Raw genomic sequence first — 20308 nt, 5'->3', positions numbered from 1 at the left:
CGTGTCCTGATGTGAACTCAGTTGTCCATTATGCTCCTACATGTAGTAGGCTTCTGTATCTGGAACCAATGTAAATTATGCAAAATAAACCATTTTTCCTTCATTCCTACTACCGGATGTGCTCTTCAACAGGCTTGGTGGATTCCTCGCCCAAACGTTACAGCGAGCCACAACAGTCGACTTCCGTTAAGTTGACCTTGACAGGACTGACAAAATTGACTGAATCATCAGGGGGGTCGAATCAAACCAGGTGCATAAAAAAACTCAGTGCTCGTTTACTCTGTGAAGAAGGATGACCAGTGAAGCTGAGCATGTGGGCCTCTAAATGGCGAACTGCACCTCCACCATGGGTCGGCCCCGCATTGCACTATCTTTGGGATCGGCGCACATATGGGGAGTGCTTAACGTCTTCTTCACCTCTGCTGCGGGTCTTCGCCTCCGCCGCGGGTCGGCTAAGCATTGCACTGTCTTCAAGATTGGGCCAAGTATGGGGAGTGCTTAACGTCTGCTTCACCTCGGCTGCGGGTCGGCCAGGTATTGCACCATTTTGGGGATCGGCCCATGTATGGGGAGTGCTTAACTCCTGCTTAACGTGAGGCCAGTTTCTCTAAGTTCAAAGTAGAAAACTAACGTAGACATTACATTAAAGCACCTAAACCAAGTAAAATCTAACATGCACACAATTAGCAATAAAAATGTGTAGCCGGTTCCCTAAAGTCAGCTTCACGCAGAACATTTGTCTTATGCAGTAAAGCATACAAAAGTTGAGAAGGCGGTCTCGGTTCCTTATCCGATTGCACAGCGTAGTTGAATTTTCTTGATAAAAATAAAGGTGTGCATTGGAATCAGGTAAATGCCGTAATTGGCCATTATGAGCTATGGTTATTGCTTCAAAGTATTCCTATGGCTGGAGGAAAATAGGCGTTTTCGACGTGTGACACCGTGTGTTGAACACATTCGTGATAGACACATAAGTCGCAATATAGCTGCTTGGGTAAATGAAGTTTTAGAAAGGTTTGCAATCTCAAATAAAATTTGTGCAAATGCCACAGAGAATGCTGCTAATATGAAAGCAGCTGCTAAGGTATTAAATCTTCAACACTTGGGTTGTTTTGCACATACTTTGAATTTGGTCGTCACAGATGCCATTTCGGCATCTACTGGGGCAAACTTGATAAAGCTAAGTCCATGGTCAAGTACTTCAAGCAAAGCAGCTCGGCACTCGCGAAACTTCGAGAGATGAAATGTCACTCAATAAAGATCAACTTAAATTAAAGCAAGATGTTCTCATTTGGTGAAATTCCACCTTTGATATGTTAGATTACTGAAAAACAACGAGGCACTTGTTTCAACTCTAGCGTTACTTGGACACAAAGATCAATTAGAGAATGGACAGAACTTGCCCTTGCTGTTAAAGTCTTGTCAGTACTTAACAATGTGATGACAGAAATTTCTGCTGAAGCAAATGTGGCATTGTCTAAAATGATCGTTTTGTCTAAGTTAATGATGAGAAAAGTTAACGCTCCTGACACTATTGTAAAGCTTGCAAATGAACTCAAGACGGTCTGACACGGCAATATGGTAACAGAGAATCAAGCAAGTTAATTTCTCAATCAACAATTTTGGACCTTTGGTTTAAGTCGCAAGACTTTGGGAATGATGCAAAGTTTAGGTCAACTAAGCATGCACTTGTGTTGAGGATAAAAGCGACTATCCAAAGTAGTGAGCCTGAACCAAGCAATGAGCCCGAGACGCCGGTCCAGACCTCTTCCGTAAGAGATGGGTTTGACGCCAGTTTGAGTTCCTTGCAAGGAAAACAAGACCCTGTAGATCAGGCCGTAGTTGATGTATATAGGTACCCAAATGAGCCGTACTTGAACCGCATTAATGATCCACTGAAGTTGTGGGAAAGTAAAAATTCACCTACCCGAACTTTTATGCAGCAGCTTTAAAAAGAAGGCTTTCGATTCTCGTTACAAAAGTACCCTTTGAAAGAGTATTTTTTTAAAGCTGGCCAAATTCATACCGAAAAGAGGAGTCATCTCACTTCTGATAGTCAGCAAAACATTGTTTATTAACCATAACCTACATTTCATGTAGAACTTCCTTACTGTAAACAAGTTATGTGGCTCTTACATATGCTTTGTTGAAGTGCATTTTTGTATGGAACTTCCAAGAAATGATTTCGACATTCCTTTTGTATGGTGTTAGAGTTCACTCACATTATAGTGAGCTTGTGTATGCCAGTAAGTGAATAAAGCTGAAAGAAAATTTACAATAATTTTTGTTCTTATTTCGACCAAGGTTGATTTTAAAATACCATGAAAACAGAAAAGCTCCTGTAGTGACGCTGAAGTTATTTTTTTCTAAAAAAAATACTTCACAGTCTGTTACAGTATCATCAGCATTTAATCCTGAAAATCAGAAACTAGGGTTCATTACAATTAAAAATTCACACTTTTAAATATGTAACGGATAAATGTTCTCCAAACAGTGAAAATACCTATAATACGTTTATTCTACTAATACATAGATCGTTATTTCAAAGCCAAACAGCTGGACTATGCATAACACAGGTTACACATTTAAGTGAATCAGTGAGCCATTCAAATGAACCAGTTCATTTCACTGAGCTGAGCCATTCCGAGCCGCTCAATAAATGAGCCGGTTTGCCCATCTCTACGTTGCATACACTATATCCGCCCGTCTGTGAGTAAAATGGCACCCGAAGAGGGCGCTAAAGTTCTTTTTTTTTTTTCTTTTGTGCAAAATGCAAATGCACGGGAATTGGGAAGCCAAGCCAAGACAGAGCATTGGATTCACTGCTGCAGCTGCTTTTGCTCAAGGGGCGTGGACCATTGGGGCATTCCGCAACATCAAATAGACATAGAAATCTCTGCTACTTGCATTTTGTGAGAGTTTTGCGAGCCAGAAAAACCAGAGCAGTACTGAGCGATAACAAAACTACTGAAACATGAAAGCGCGGGCAGTGCAGAGTCGAGCGCAAATGAAGCCTTTCGAGCGCCCGCGTTGTTGACAAGGGTAAAGTCAATGAGTTATTTTTTCTAAACATCAAATAGAACTGAACAAGTAGCATTTTTTTTCCCCGTGTTATAATAGACTGCAATTTTTGCGAGCCAGAAAAACCAGAGCAGTACTGAGCGATAGCGAAACTACTGAAACATGAAAGCGCGGGCAGTGCAGAGTCGAGTGCAAATGAAGCCTTTCGAGCGCCCGCGTTGTTGTCAAGGGTAAAGTCAATGAGTTATTTTTTCTAAACATCGAATAGAACTGAACAAGTAGAATTTTTTTTTTCCTGTGTTATAATAGAATGCAATTATTTTTTTATAACGACAAGTTGGGTACTAGCAACAAAAATAAAATTAGGAGTGCCTTGCTAATCGCATGTCCCAAGTAAGTTGCAAATCTTGTCCCCCCTGCATTTAGCTCAATTTCTTAACAACTAAAACATTGTTTGCGATAATATTAACGCCGCAGGCGTCCTCGAGCATTGATCTATCACTTTAGCTTGACTTAATATTTGCCTTTAGTGTCCCTTTAGGTTATGCCAAGAGAGACACTGCCACTAAAGGGGGGTCCTGCTGCGGTAACATAGGAGTCAGGCGCATGCGTGCCGACTGACCAATTTAGAATTATGCGACAAAGGCCAATTTTATGATCGAAATAACGAAAGTTTGGGCCGACATAAATGCATGGGCTCTGGCCAGGACCGTGGGTCGGGATCGAATTAACCTAAAAATCAAATTAACCGAAGTCAAATTAATGGAAGTCTACACTGTACCTGGGTATTAAAGCCACCTTGAACCTAGATGTCGCATCCATCTTTGTTTATTTGGACAGAGTTGCCAGCACAAGTAACGAATTCTGGAGTAGCCAATAGAAAAAGATCCGGCTCATAAGCCACAATCCCAAAGCAAGAAAGATGAAATGAAGCACCTAACACTAAAAAATTCATTACCAGATTTTTCCTCGCTGCTGTGCTCTGCTAAAATACAATTTGAAATTTCGTGATGGCCATGGATGTGTATCCCATGCAACCATCGCACAGCACAATGTGTTACAGATTTTTATTAACTGCAAATACCGCACTGATGACCTAACTCAACAACACTGTCAATTTAGGCTATGGTGTTCTATGCCCACCATAGTGTTCTATGGACTAATACATCGTGTTCAATAGACAAGAAGGTAAAAAAAGTTTGATGCAAACGATGACAGGCCAACATGTCCATCACAAACATTCATTTTAATACAACACTCCACTACTCTCCCACCATGTCGTCCATCCATGCACACACCACCAGCTTATTCCTTCCTGAAATTGCCCACTGCCCACACTACTGCAAGGAACTCCCACTACTGGACAGTATAATGGCTTTCGGCCTCTGTAAGAACCCGGCTAATGAAGGAAACGGGCTGCAATCCATCAGGACAAGCCTGCAATAGCACAGCTGCAATGCCAACCCTGCTTGCAGCAGTTTTAAACACAAAAGGTCGGTTTAGATCTGGAAAACCCACAACTGCATCCTGAGCTAAGGATTGCTTGAGAGCACCGAGAGCCTGCTCTTGGCTCTCAACCCTCTGCCATGGCTCACTCCTTTTCAAAAGGCCCGTGAGTGGACGTGCTGTAGGTAAGAAGTGAGGGACAAAGTTCCTATAACAGGGTGTCTATCAAGTTGACATTACCAAATTCCCCGAGTTTTCCAGGTTTTCCCGAGTGCCTTTGCAAAATTTTCTGAGTGACACTGAACTTTCTTTTATGTCAAGACAGGCAGGCACCATGTCGCCCAATGCTGTCACTCTCTAGTAAGCACGCTAAAAATTTTAAAAATGACTTAATCCAGTTTGAATAGTAAGGAGTAGTGTTCATTTTATTCAAAAAGAAAAGAGAAGGGAGGGCATAGTAAAATTCACAGCAAATAAAATATGTTCGGAAAAAATGCTAAAGCCCATTGCAAATCAATTCAAACATTTTCAAATATGAATAAAAAGAGGTGCCTAGAAAAGCAAATATTTTAAACTATGAGCTATTTCTATCAACTGATACCAAGCTCATTGGTATGAGGCCCAAACTTTCTCACAAGTAAGATTCTCTCTGAGGAGCTGGATAATCAACTTCCAACTGTCCTGACATACTCGCAGCACGCACACAACACCTCAGTGTTGCGTTTCACCACTTTAAAGTTTATTTTAGTTTAGATGAGGGACACTTCCACGTGAGCATCAGCCAACACTTTGCTTTTTCAGCTCAAGCTCCTTCAAAGAAGGGGCGGCACACTTCTTTTGTTGTTCATCCCTCAATGCAACGATTCTTTCTCTTCTCGCCCTCCTTCCGCCATGTGTTCACCACACGGACCATATGAAGCATCCTCTTGGACAGTTGTAAAGTCAACGCCAGATTTTTCGCACTCCCTCGAGGCCGTGAAAACGTCCAAAAAATCGGGCAATCAAAAAAAAATGAATGCATGCCTTTTACTGCCCCCAAAGGACTCAAATCGCAACAGGTGCGTCCAAAGAAAGCTCTGAAGGACTGCCAATACACTCATTAGGCATATTGGTGTTTGTAATGTGACAAGAGACTGCATGTGCACGTGTGTAAATTAATTAATACACACTGTGTCCTGTGACAATTCTCCCTTCCCGCACTTAAGCTTCACCGCAATACTTTGCACATGCTTTACCGCATCACATTTCTGTATTGAGGCAAAGCTGACTTTCAAAAACAGGCATTGTGCAATGTGCCGTGCTTTCAGAGCTTTGAAGCCAATTGCGAGGATTACAAAGGCAGAATCAGCGTTAGTGCCGACAATGGTGAAGACTTTCAAAGAAAACCATAGCACCGAACGGCAAGAAGCTTAATAGTGAACGTCGAAGAAGCTAGGCTCAGCATTGCCGCAGTGTTTGCTACAGCTGCAACGTATCTGCGTGCGAGAGTGCCGGTTTGAGGCAGCGAGACAATCAAAATGGCAGCGGCGGTGACTGACTAATCCCATTTCGGACTTGCGGTCATAGCGAAATAGTTCGGAAAATTGTATGGCCGAAGGGTGCTTGCGTCTAAAATTTCAGACGTTTCTATATAGTGATTCGATGGGGTTCGTGGTGGTGCCGCGAAGCCATCCGAATTATAGGGCATGTCCCAAAAATTGGGCGTCTGGAAAATCTGGCGTTGACTATACACTGGCAACTCCTCCAGCTGACGACACGGCGTCAAAGACGATTCGTTATGATCCCTCTGTTACTCAAAGCCAGCATTAGCGCTACTTTCGTTCTCTTACAATAAAATCACAGCTAATTTTCCCTGATAGAACCACAACTTCCCCCGAGTATTTCCAGACTATTCAAAATCCCTGAGAATTCCGTTTACCCGGTTGGTAGACGACACCCTGCTATAATCACCAGCAAGCCCCAGGAAGGCTTGCAAATGCATAACTGTCCTGGGTCTTGGGTAATCTAGCACTGCACCCACCTTTTCTTCACCTGGTCTGCACAGCCCAGGAGAGATGATGTGGCCCAGGAACTTAAAGTTCTGACAGCATACCTGTATTTTGTCCAGGTTGATCGTAAGGCCAGCACTTTCAATACATTGCAGTACTTCCCTTGCCTGCTCAATGTGACTCTCAAGTGTCTCCAAATAGAAGAAAACATCATCTAAAAATGTCATAGCAAAGTGGTGATTGATTCCCTGAAGCACATGGTCCATCAAGGTTTAACCCTTTGAAGGTTTTTGCCGTATATGTACGGCGGCGGTTTTCTGTCCGGCAAGGTCTTTGCCGTAAGGGCATGTTTTCGACCCTCCGTTTGAAATTTTTCGCCATAATGATAATGCGTGCTTACTGGGAGGTGCTGCCACCTCTTAGGACTTACAAGAAGCATTTGAAATTTCCGCTACCTTCTTGCAGAGATAAAAAGAACTGATTTCTAGCTTCAGCACGTCGTGCAGACTGCGGCAACACCCCTTTTGCGGTTTCGGTTTCACCGCGTGACAGCAGTGGAGGCCCGCGAAATGTGATCTTTCTCTTTGTCGGCATTCTCTTGCAGGGGTTGGGGAAGTTGATTTCTATCTTGACTGGCGCTGCTCTTGTTAGGAATGGCCGTACAGGATGACAACGTGCCAGCTATTTCAGCCCGCTGCACGTGTTTCAATCCAACCGGGACGGGGCGCACTTCAAAAAACTGCGGATAACCAGCAGCCACGTGGCGCGGGGTCAGCTCAGGGGAGTTCTCGAGGGGAGGTAATTGGCAGAACCTCCCCATGAGCTTTTCGAGACACCAGTCAATGTGCTACCCATCCGCTCCACCCGGGATGGAGCAGAGTTCTACGAAGCCCCTCTGACGTCGGATCTGGACCTTTACACTAGTGTGTGTGTGCAGCACGTGTATGTTAGCCCTCATCCTCCTCCAAAAGGGCAGGTCATCTTCAATGACGTCGAACTGCGACGTCAAGCAGAGAGCTTATAAGCAGCGATTGTCGGCTGCTGGAGTGTACTCGTTGTCGTGCTTGAGATGTACTAAAGGAACAAATGTGAGTAAACGTGATAAAAACTTTGTGTATGACGCAAGCACGCGTTCTGAATAGAGACCACAAAGCTAGCGCGTTTGTGATTACGTACTTGTGGAGTTGACCAAACTGCTCAGTGGCACAAGTAAGTGCGATAAGTACGCCACTGTGATAGGATAAGAACAGGCTGTTCGTGAACTTAGGCTGCTTAAGTTATGTTTGGGTATTGGTGGTTAAGAGCCTTGAGTTTAATTTTGTGTAAACCTTTAGTCTTGTGCAGCGCGACAGTCGGGTTTGGTCGAGCTCAAGAGGAACGTGAACGCTCGCTTTGGCGGCACAAAATTTTGGGGAAAAATTTGGGGTTTCCCCGATGAGTGACTTGCATTGAAATTTTGATAGGAAGCCTGGTAGTTTAACAGCTGCTAATTCCGGGCGTTTGAACGCTGAGCGGTATTGTGTTGCCGGGATCGACTCTTCTGAGCCAGTTGTGAGATGGTTGAAGGCATTCCAAGTACGCAGGGGTTGCAGAGAGCAAAGCCATCGTCTTGCTCGCCAGCCATTTTCTTCCTGCCAAGCGTTTGCCAGCACTGGCCAGGCCAGATTTTCCAGGCCATGGAGGAGCTATTAGGAATGGCCGTACGGGATGACAACGTGCCAGCTATTTCAGCCCGCTGCACATGTTCCAATCCAACCGGGACGGGGCGCACTTCAGAGAACTGCAGATAAGCGGCAGCCATGTGGCGGGGGGTCAGCTCACGGGAGTTCTCGAGGGGAGGTAATTGGCGGAACCTCCCCATGAGCTTTTCGAGACACTAGTCAATGTGCTACCCGGCCGCGCCACCCGGGACAGAGCAGAGTTCTACGAAGCCCCTCTGACGTCGGCTCCGAACCTTTACACCAGTGTGTGTGCGGCACATGTATGTTAGCCCTCATCCTCCTCTAAGTTGACAGCCCTCATCCTCCTCCAAAAGGGCGGGTCATCTTCAATGACGTCGAACTGTGACGTCAAGCAGAGAGCTTATAAGCAGCGATTGTCGGCTGCTGGAGTGTGCTCGTTGCGTGCTCGAGATGTACTAGTGAGCTGAGTGCTCGTTGTCGTGCTTGAAATGTACTCTTGAGCTGTGTGCTCGTAAGCTGTTTGCTGTATGTTAGTCTTGCGGGCTCCATTTGGGAGTCACGCTAGACTGTCGATGTATGTCTTGTCTAAGATGTAAATAATGTAAATGAATCCTGTTCACCGAGTTCCGCTCTACGACCTTCAACTCCTTCAAATGGTGGCAGTGGCGAGATCGTCCGGCGACTCCTACATCTGGCTGACAGTGGTGGGATCGTCCGACAACTCTGACACTCTTAGCTTGTTGATCATCGCCGCTCGCGAGGTATTCTTGCTCTCAGCGGCAACGCGGTTTCGGTTCCGCCGCGTGATCGCAACGGAGGCGTGCGAAATGTGATTTTTCCTTTTGTCGGCACTCTCTTGCAGGGGCGGCGGAAGTTGATTTCTATCTTGATTGGCGCTGCTCTTAGCTTATCACCGCCGCTCACGAGGTATTCTCTCTAGAGCAAGTAAGACCCTGCTCTAGAGGTCGTGTATGCAGCCTTGAATGATTTTCTGCTTCTTAGCATTCACTGACGGAGCTTGCATTTCACCAGTGCACTATCCTCCGTGTCTATGCAGTGCTGGGCGAGGGCAGTGCACCCACAAATTCTAGTGAGCAAATGGCTAATGTCGTCAAGCACTTCCTTCATGCTTGGCTGTAGTTTTGTTGCTACAGCATGGTGCTTGCCCTCTTTGGTATGAATGCTACTCCCTAGGTCAGTAGCTCCAAGGACCTTTCAGAAGATGGTATGCAAGTGATACGATACTCCAACTTGCTCTGTTGCAAGCACTGTGGCTGGACCCTTGACGCACTTAGCGAATGGCACAATGCATTGCGGGTTGGTGCAGATAGTCCATCCGCCTAGTGCTACATGTACAGAGATACCTGTTTCACTTAAAAAGTCCCTACTGAGAACAAAGTCCTGACATAGGTCTGGCCCACACAGGAAGTGCTGGTTGCAACTACAGGTAGCCCAGTGGATCTTGATGCAGTAGACTGGGACCAACTTGTTGCCAGAGTGCATGCACCCGTGTCCTGAGCTTGGCACCCATCTCCTTTGTTACCTTACCCAGGCATTTCAAGTAAGCTCAAGCTTCAGTCTGCATCCAGGAGGGCTTCGAATATAGTGTTCGATTTGCACCTCATGGAGGGGCTCCTTCCTGCCGGCTGAAACCGCTGCCTGCAGCACAGTCACATATGTGCCCAACGGGCTAGCACCTACTGCCTCCCGTTTCCCAGATGCTGCGAGAGAAAATGCACAATTCCGTTGTATTCATAGTAGTGGGGCGGGTCAGTACGCCGACCCGTAGGTCAATCACAAGTTAGGTGACCCACACCTCCGCGTTGACAGCAGGTAAATCTCCTAAGGCACGCTATTGGTATCCCTCTGACGACACTACAAGAGGTGGCCTTGTATGAATAGTCAGTCCATGAAGGTAGTTTTGATGGTACGATGGCTCGATTGCCACAGGATAAAATGGCCAATAGTAGGCTGCTGCCGGCGGAGATTGAAACGGCGTGACAGCTGCAGCCATCAACACTCTGGGCTGCATTCCATGCAGAGCTGTCAGGTTCACAGCCGTCTGAAAGGCAAGGTCGCTGGCCATTTGTTCAGTCGGAAGCTGTGACGGCTTGTACTGGAACAGCCTCCAATCACGCTCCATGAGACTGTCAGCTGCCTTAGCCATTTGCAAACTGTTTGCCCTCTTGTCTTCGAATTGTGAGTCTTGGATTTGTGAGTGCATTCGCCACAACACGCAGTGCACCTTTACCGATTCTAAAGCTTCGCCCCTGATACAGTCATAACAGGCCGTAATCATGTAAATAAATTCTTTTAAGATTTTTCCTGGGTGCTGCGTGCAGAGCTCAAGTTCCTGTTTCAAGCAACACCAGGGTGTCTACCAAGTTGACATTTCCAAATTCCCAGAGTTTTCCAGGTTTTCCCCGAGTGCCTTTGCGAAATTCCCTGAGCAACACAGAACATTGTTTTATGTCAAGAGACGGGCTGACACCATGTCGCCCAATGGTGTCACTCTCTAGTAAGCATGTTAATAAAAAAAAAAGACTTAATCCAGCTTTAATAGCAAGGGGTAGAGTTTTATTCAAAAAGAAAACAGAATAGAGGAGTTAATAAAATGCAAAGTGAAAAAAAAAAAGGATATATTGGAAAAAATGCTTCAAACTCACAGTGAGACATTCTCAAATACGAATAAAAACGAAATGCATACAGAAGCAAATATTTTCCAAGATGAGCTATTTCAATCAATTTTATCCCAAGGTGCTGGAGACTCCGTATAAAAGGCAGGTCAAGGCGGGAGAATGCCTCTGAATTTTATAGTGACCCATCGTAAATACATAGTAACTAATATCCATTAATTGTACAGTGAGCCGTGCTACGTTTCTTCAATAAATGTATTGAATCGCGCTCAGATTACTTGCAAAGGATAATTATTGGGCCCAAGCATTACAAGGGAAGAAATAATCTTTTGCGATTAGTACCGAAAGCCCCCACTTCGCTTTCATGAAGGCCCTCTTTGAAGGGATGTCAAAGAGGGCAACACCTTCGTGAAAGCGATCGTTTGAAGCGATACATTTCACTGAGAAATGGAATGGATGTACCTTAAGTGAGCAGAATGTGCAATTTACTCAAAGCCTAATGTTCACTGTCTATTCCTTGTACCACTACACAGTAATGGCAAAAAAAGGTTGCGTTTGCAAATGTTATGCTGTTATGCTGTTATGCTGTTAGAAGGGGATATTACGAGATTTGCAGTTTGTTTCTCCGGTGTTCTCGGTGAGCTAAACAAGGCATCTTGTTTATTTCTAGGGGAAATCAGGGGTATGGTATGGATAAGGTGTCGGCAATGCTCTAAATGGGTTCGTTAAATGCGCATTTTCAAGTAGAATAGGTATGCAAGAAGTCTGTCTCTCACAGGAGGACACCTCAACAGCACTGCACCGGGAAGGGGGAATGGGAAGAAAAGGATGAAGGAGAGAAAGACGAGACGAACGTGGCAAGGGGGAAAAAAATGTGAGTGCGGGGCTCACAGCCGCGCTCTCAAGTGCGTCGCATTGCAGTAGTCTAGCAGTGCCGAAAGAGCGTGCTTCACGATGGACGAGTGGGCTGCAGGGAATAGCAGCGCGGTCGCCGTATCGTAAGTCAGTCCCAGTCGCCGATAGACTGTACACAAGTCCGTGCGCTCCACATCGAAGGCAGGGCAGCGAAGTAGCAAGTGGTCAAGCGTCTCCAAATCGGCGCAGTTGCTGCACGCGGGGTCGCCAAGTCCCTGCAGCCTGTGCGTTCTAGCAGCCGTCCTGTAGCAGCCGACGCGCAGGCGAAGCAGGAAAGAGCGGTCCACCCGGGAGAAGCCCACGCGGGGGAGGAGTCGAAGTGACGCAACCACGGCGACGCGCTGGTCCGGGTGCTGCGCACGGAGCGTTCGCAGAATGGTTGCTTTGGCCACGTCGAAGCCGCTGACCGAGGTAGCTAGGGGGAAGCGCAGGGAGTGAGCCTGCTTTGCGAGAGCGTCCGCGGCTTCGTTCCCTAGCAGGCCGATGTGCGCTGGAACCCATTGCAACGCCAGATGGCAGCCCTGGCTGACGAGATGGCGGAGCTTTGAGCCGACGCGCTGCACCAACGGAGGTCCAAGGTAATCCTTCGCCAGCATACACAGTGCCGCGCGCAATTCCGAAAGGATCGCGGCAGAAACAACACTGCGCTGTTGAAGCAGGAGATCAGCTGCTAGGTCGATCGCAGCAAGCTCGGCCACCGTCGACGACCACACAACACGAAGGCGGCACTGCCGTGTAGCGCAAATATCCGGCGCCATGCACGCTGCAGCACCAGAACCATCACTCGCCACGGAGCCGTCGGTGTAAACGAGCAGCCGGCCCCCTAGGCGCTCGTGTAGCAGTGCGGCCGTTTCCTGCTGCATAGCACAAACAGCTGTTCGACGCTTGGACTTGACGCCTGGCACCGTGGTGTTTACATCCAGTAGCGCGGAGGCGTGCAGCGATACCGGCAGAGGTAGGAGTTGCGGCGTCGACGCGACGAGTGCACTGCACTTGGTGGCACGCTGGCCCATGCCCGAGCCCTCGAGGGTGTGGAGGCGACAAACGAGGCGTTGTCCCTGCGGCGAACGTTGAAGGCGCTCAATGTGGTTCATCGCTTGCTTCCGTGCGCGAAGTGAGGGCGGCCAGCCTCCCGCTTCGGCGAGAGTTGCTCCAACTTGCGAGTTGCGAGGAAGCCCGTAAAGTTGGCGAATTACGGTGCGGTGCTCCATGTCGATGGCGTTCCAGTTGGCGGCTCTGGCGTTCGTGAGGGGAAGCGCATAGAGTGCTCGCGTTGTTGCGACAGAGTTGTAAACTCGAAGCGCAAGTTGCGGTGTACAACCACGACCACGGGCGAGCAGGGAGCGTGCGGCGCCAGCCACCTTCTTAGAATTCTTGCAGAGCTGGGAGACGGCGGCGTTAAAGTTGACCCGGCAGTCGATGTCAAGTCCGAGATAGCGCACTTTTCTCTGCCACGGGAGGGGGCTTCCGCGCAGCGTGAGACAAGGCATTTCGAAGCGCGCACGAGCACGGGGGTGTACTAACAACGCCTCAGTTTTTGACGCCGAGAGCTGCAGCCCTATGCTGGCAAGATATTCATCGACGGCGTTGATCGCCGACTGCAGGGATTCTCGCACTTGGAAGCCGAGGGCTGTGGGCCCGCACGCGAACAGTGCAATGTCATCGGCGTAGATCGCCACGCGGACTTCGTGGGCTGTCATCTTGGGGATGTAGTCAGGTAGTCTTGCTGAGGTGCACATTGCGTTGTCGCCTCAAAAAGAAATGGGCTGATCACGCTGCCCTGGGGAACCCCGGAGGTCACGCTGCGAGGGGCACTGAGCGTGTCGCCAACGCGCACTCTGAGCGTGCGGTCACTGAGAAAGGCCGCGATGTAGTCAAAGAGGCGGCCGGTGACACGTAGCTCACGGAGGGCTTGAATGATGGTGGTGTGAGGGAGACCATCAAATGCAAGTTGCACATCGAGCAGCACGAGATATCCGGCTTCTTGGCGACTTGCTGCATGCTCGAGCGTAGCCACGACGTCCGCGAGCGAGTCAGCTGCTGACCGCAGTCGCCGGAAACCACTCTGTTCAGGGGCGAAAGCGTCGAGGGCGGAGGCAATCCACTCAAGGCGGCGCAAAGCCATGGCCTCCAGAGTTTTGCCGGCTACCGAAGTAAGCGACACTGGGCGATAGGAGCTGACGCTCGTGGCAGCTTTGCCGCGCTTGAGAATAGGGTCGACGATCGCCTCTTTCCAGTCAGCAGGAATAATGCCACTGCGCCAGACGCCATTGAAGGCCTCGAGTAGGGAAGGGAGTTGCGCTGCATCGACGTCCCTTGACACACTTCATTCTCCATTCTTTAGGCCCTTCATCTCTGGCACGGATATGGCTTGGAGGCCACAAGATAGAAATGCAAAATGAAATGAAACATTCCTAATTAGAGATCCGAGTTGTGTGAAACCTATATCAAAACATAAATATAAGTCGATCGAATTTTATAAAATTTGCACAAAAATGAATTATGCTAGATTATCCACGTACTCAACAATACACCATGTATACCCATAAAAATTATCTATGTTTTTTTCTCACAGTAAGTCACGCTGAAGAATTGAAATCTACAATAAAAAAAATTGACTCGCCATCCCGGCCCTGTGAAAATGGATGTCTAGCAAAGCGGCTGAAACCAACAACTGCTGAGGGGAGTGTAGTATGCAACGCTTTATTGCTCAATTCCTCCTCCGGTCCATTATTCAGCCACAGGAGAATGTGGACATGCAGATTTCCCCTGTGCTGGAATGAGCGGCAGTTTGTGCTACAGCAATCCTTACCGGGAAACATATGTGGGGGGCACTATGTGTTTCATATTGTTAGCAGAAGCGCCCTCTAATCTATTATGTGGTTTGGATGCTTGTTTTGCACTTGTTCGTTATTGAAATGAGTACTGTGCTGTATGTTGTACGCATGATACAAAAAAAAATGTAGGCACTTTTTGCTTCAATCGCTTGTTTTTCCCGTGAGGACATTGCCGCGAAAAATCACAACCAATTAAGGCCAACAGCATCGCTGTAAAATGTGAACCTGGGAAAATGCATTTCTTGATAAAATGTGACCTACGAAAGGTTCAAGAGACAAATAAGATTTTTCATGAAGGTATCTCCAACTTTTGTTGTATCAAAATGTTACCTTCAGTTCCCTGCTCACGGGAAGCCTGGAACAATGATGAAACATGATAGAGAGATTAAATTTATATATTTGCTCAGATGTGTTCACATCAAGACAATAAAATTTTTTTTAAAGCTGCCTTAATAGTTTTATGCTCAACGTTGCATGCATGTGACCATATTCCACTGCATATTACTTTGCACTAATTAGGAAGTAATACGGTCGTCTTCCATTAATTAGACTCTAGTTAATTCAATTTTTCAGCTAATTCGATCCCGGCTGAAGGTGCCAGCAGGCACCCATGTATTTCTATGGGCCAAAGTTTTCGTTAGTGAAATCGAGAAATTGGCCTTCTATGGCCCAAAGTTTTTGTAATTGAAATTCAAATATTGGCCTTTGTCAGATAATTCAAACTGATTGGTGGGCATTCACGAGCCTAGCACCACTGGTGACACCATTGGTGACTCCAATAGCACGAGTGTGTATAGGAAGCGATATAGTTAAAGTGAGTGCATTGAACGCACAACATCTCCTGTAAAAACACCTATGTACAGCCTGCTCAGGAAGATATTAAAGCAAAAACGGTAGCTCACAATGACATGTGCCACTTTCAGTCTGATTACGAAAGCACATTCAAATGATGTTATTTTATATATATTAAGCTAGCAGCAACAAGTCGTGTGATGTAGCCTTGGCGTTTTGGAGAATCGTACGCACCTCAGGATAAACTACAGAAGCGGTTAGTCTAGGCATGGGCTACAATCTATAATTTGCGATTGTTGCGAAGTTGCTTGATAAATGAAAAATATCAAACACACTATGGGCTGCACGGAGGATATGTAGATCTTCACAGACAGCAACAAAGTGCAGTCTAAGAGTGATGACGATGGGCATTATGTAATGAGTGAATGAATTATTTTTTATTAAGAAGAGGGAGAGGAGGTGTATACGAAGGAGAGGTAGACGCACTAAATCGCACGAGCCAGGCTGCTGGCAACGCCAACGCGGGCTAACTTTACTAGACAATCGGGGGTTTCGAGAATGTCATTCTATAAAGCTTCAATATGGCAATGTAGAAAAATATTGCTGTCGTCTCAATAATTATTGAATGCGGGACAGTGTAAAATGACATGCTGTGAGTTGGCTTCTCATATGGAGTGGCAGAAGGTGCATATTCGGGGGACAGAGGCGTCAATGCCCTTCTTTTGGTGAGCCAACGTCTGCATTTGTGAATTATATGTCACGGGTACTGGCTGTATCGGCAAGTACTTTATGAGTATTTCCTGGGTTCAGCTGACGGCGAGGTCCTCAAAGGTGGGAGGAGGACTGAGATGTTCCGAGTCTCTCCCTGTAAGTGTACTAGAGGAAGCGGCGTATTTGTGCAATTTCGAAGTGAGAGTTCGGCGCTAAATCTGCATAGGGATGGTCACCAAGATCGGCAGACCCGCATAACAGAGGTTGAAGACGATAAGGTAGAACTCCAGATTGTCAGATGGCAAGACCATGCGCCACGTCGTTACTTCCCTTGTGGGCCCCCACGTGTCCCGTCGTCCGGGTGACCTTAACGGCAATACAGTAAAACCTCGTTAAACTGTACCCGCTTAAACAGTAGTTTAGTTTTAAAAGTAGTAAAGTCAAATCCCCGGCTCAGTGGCCATTGAACATAATGAGTTTTGTATCCGCATAAACCATACCACCTTATTGCGTACATATTGGTTGACATGTAGTGTTTCCACTTTTTGTCGCGCAAACACGGCGCTATGTCGCCTCCATCGGGTGGCCCGGCAGAACAACAAGCCTCAGAGATCAGAATGGCCTCCAAGCGCCCTGTGCGTTTGTGCGTGAAGCCACGTCAACACCATTTCGGCGCCGTGCCAGGGAGCATTGTGGCGTCATGCAAGCAAAGATTTGCGTTATGGCCAAAGCTCGGATAAAAAAAAATATGCGGGGTGCTCAGCATAGAAGAAAAATTAGACATTGTTCGTGTCATCGAACGTGACACGAAGTCAGTGCTGGCATGCAACATGGGTCTACTGTTGACTATGGTGTGTGGCATTTGGAATGCGAAGTTGCTCGGCAACGCTGCTGCGATACCACCAAAACAACAATGACCGCAAAGAGATGTCGGCTACGAGGTTCGACCTCGCACAACACTGTGATACCCACAGAGCATGCGCAAGAAGCACCACCATCTTCTGGCAGCTCCCTCATGGCGACGTTCCCTCCGTCAGGAAGGGCAGAGTGCCCCTTCACATGCAGAAAGCTCCAGCTGGTTTCCGGGCTCCCTCCTAGCCTCCTTTTTCCTTCTCCCATGTTCACTGCCCTCTCATTGTTTGTTTCCCTTCCACCTCTTCACGTAGCTCAACCATCACTCATCTTCATGCCATCTCATTTCCATCTCATAGCACTTTCTCTCTTGGTGCTTCCTCTCAGCAGTGCCGGCTCCAGTGAGTGTTTTTGCCGCTGTGCCAAGCTCTCTATCTTCGTACAGCGCCAGGAGTGCTGTCGGCCGCAAACTACAACACATTCATTCCCGAGTCTCACGAAAGTGAAGCAATCTCTGTAAGTGAGCACCTGAGAATACCACCCTAGACCTTATGGAAAGCACGAAAGCATGTGTGAAGATCGAACCGATTAGCCACTGGAAAGCCAGCAGATTGTATCAGATATGAACCCATATGCAGTTCACGCTCGAAGTTCAAAGCTTTGTATACACGCAAGCATACCAAAGTTCTCATGTCTGCCGTTGGGTTTCCGGTCTCGCACAATTCTTCGCACCATGCCAACACTCCTGGCTGCCACCTAGCCATAGATGCTGCCTTGCTTGCGCCTACATTTGCAGATGGGATGGATAGCACCAACAACATTCGGAGTGCAGGCAATCTCCTTGCGGACATTGCTGCACTTGAAAGACAGCTCTTGCACTGTTCCTTAAAAAGTGCAAGAAATTGACCAATTTCTTTTAAAGCATGAGAAAACGTTTTAGCCTTCTGGCAGGCACGGAACATGGTGCATGGTATACTAAATTTCCAATAAAGTGCGATTTGCACCTGCAATGCAGTATCTTTTTTGCACTAACTTTTTTCGAGGTTTTCATTTCCAAGTCCTGTAATGTATTAGCCTATAGCTCAAATTGAAGCTCTTGACGCGTGTACTTATCTTTATCGGGCGACCATGTTTCGCCGCCTAACAAATGTTATCGCACAGCGCAGGACGCGCCTGCATGTAAAAGAAGTTTCTGGAATGTTATCGATGGTTCCGTCCACTGTCTTTCACCGCAACTTGTGTAATCTGATTGCATCTATGCACGACGCGAATAGTGTAGAACTTTGTGGAAGACACGCAGGTCCCAACGTTACTCTGGAACATTCGACGACTGATCTATAAAAGCCGACGCGCTTGGCCCGCTGATCAGATTTTCGACGATCGCCAGCCGTGTTTCGCTGCTATCGTTGTGCTGTAAGTGTAGCCTGTTTTGTGGGCACAGGTTCGCCCAATAAAAGTTAGTTTTGTCGTTCACAGTATTGCTACTGTGTTCTTTGAAGTCACGACCACGTGAACTCTTCACAACTCTTTCCCAAAAACCGTGTATTATATAGACAATTTTAGTTGGTCGGATTATATGACTCATGGATTATACTACCAACGTTTTCGAATGGTCCCAGGAAAGTCGTATCATCGTGGTTCCACTGTACGGAGGCATGCTACATTATTCTTGCTAAGGAATCAGATGCATGTTTGATTTTGCTTCATTTAGGAAACTAATGTCATTTCACTGATAGTTTCCCACTTTGAGCCCATAAATGTGGGCGTGCTTTCAATTTGGGGATGTGTTAATATCTAGTAAATACTGTCAAATTAATCAATGGTGATTTCATGTTTTTCTGCCTCTTATTTATTTCAACCCGGTGGATAATTTATTTTTTATTGTAGTTATTCATGAATAAACAGTACATATATACCAATGCAAAATATTTTTTTCTCACTTTATGGTCACCCTAGAAAAAGTAAGTAATTTTTTTTCGAAATAGGTCCCTCAGAAGAATTGGAATCTGCAATAAAAAGAAGTCGACCCTGTGCAGTAGCATATGGCGAAAGAAATCTACCCTCAAAAGGTTAACATGGCGGCCGTGCTCCCAGTACCAAAAAGCATAGCCCTTGAAATTCATGGCTATTACTCAAAAGAAAGCGTCGCTAGGATACGTATTTGGGCGCCAGTTATGCGTATAGTGGAACTCAGCAGCGTGCAGGCGATGCATCTGCAAAAGTACAACGGAGACCAATGTCACAGCAGGTTGTAATGCATTTCGAGAGAGCATTTTAGAGCGCAGTCGTAGTTCCCGCGGCGAGCGTTGCGTGCGGCTAGTCACGTTAAGGCACTTGCACTGCACCAGCCGAAATGCTGTCCCCTCTAGACTTAACGCGCGCGCCGTCAGTTGTTCTCTTCGGAGCATGCGCAGAACGATCCCCAGCCCACGCAACGCTTTGAACAGCTGCCTGCGACAGTTGCGAAGCAGCATGGGCACCTTTTTTTTTTTTTTCTGCGCTAAACAGTGTGGCTCGGCACAGTCGGCGCGACAAACGCGCGGATGGAGCAAGATCCATCTCAACATCACGCCGCGTTGGCTGGTCCAATTATGTTGGCTGTGCCAATGCTTTCAACTATAGACGTTCTTGCCAACGTGACGTAGGATGTGCACTACGTCACGCTACGTCGGACTATATATGCACCTTAACCGAGCAATTTTTTTCTCACTTTCATTAGCACAAGTTTTTGTAGACAGACAGACAGACAGACAGACCCTGGAAAGTGCACGAAGTACTAAAAGGATGCTAATACATTAATAGACACAAATCAGAATGAAGCATCCGGCATTCCAGTTGTTCTCATAAGGCTTCTGCTCATGACTATGACGATGTGGTTACTTTGTTTTCATTGGATGCTAGCGCTGCTATTGCTCTTTTACAGAGCTCTGCGCTCGCTACGGTCTGAGTGTCACAATTGACAGCGCTAAGCATGTGCTTTAAAAACACTTGAAGGTAGGAAGAAGACAAGAACGCCAGTCAGCAAAACAATGTTTGGAGCGTTTACTAAAAGAAGAGAAAAAGGAAAGCAGCTGGGACATGTGTTACCTGACGAGTGAGGGAGGAGAAAAGAATAAGAAGCCAAAGACTCTGGAGAAGAGCATTGCTTATGTGGACTCTGAACCAGGCAGAAATATCTCCATCTGCGCTTTGGAGAGGTGAAGGAGCACTGTCAAGGACCCGGACCGGAGAGGGAACGACCTGGAGGTGGCCAGCAAAACATCTAGATCCTGAGCACGAGTTACGTTGTCATGGCACTGCTTCACAGGCTCGGTAAAGCCCCAAGCTTGCGTCATGGGCCAGAGTCCAGTACCACGGAGACATCCGCCTGGCCATGTCAGCAGCATGATGCCCGACTGGCCAGGAACGTGTCTTGTGCAATGATGGTC

The 20308-nt window shown here is 47.0% G+C and overlaps 1 protein-coding gene across 6 annotated transcripts in view; it reads right to left on the bottom strand.

Moving 5' to 3' along the window:
* LOC135907720 (serine/threonine-protein kinase 31-like) overlaps positions 1 to 20308 on the bottom strand; it is a 326396-nt gene that overhangs the window by 224458 nt on the left and 81630 nt on the right. The window lies entirely within an intron of this gene.

This window comes from Dermacentor albipictus, chromosome 1 (assembly GCF_038994185.2).
Source record: "Dermacentor albipictus isolate Rhodes 1998 colony chromosome 1, USDA_Dalb.pri_finalv2, whole genome shotgun sequence".
Lineage (NCBI taxonomy): Eukaryota > Metazoa > Arthropoda > Arachnida > Ixodida > Ixodidae > Dermacentor > Dermacentor albipictus.
The sequence above is the reverse complement of the archived record's forward strand: the minus strand, read 5'-3'. Positions and strand labels throughout refer to the sequence as shown.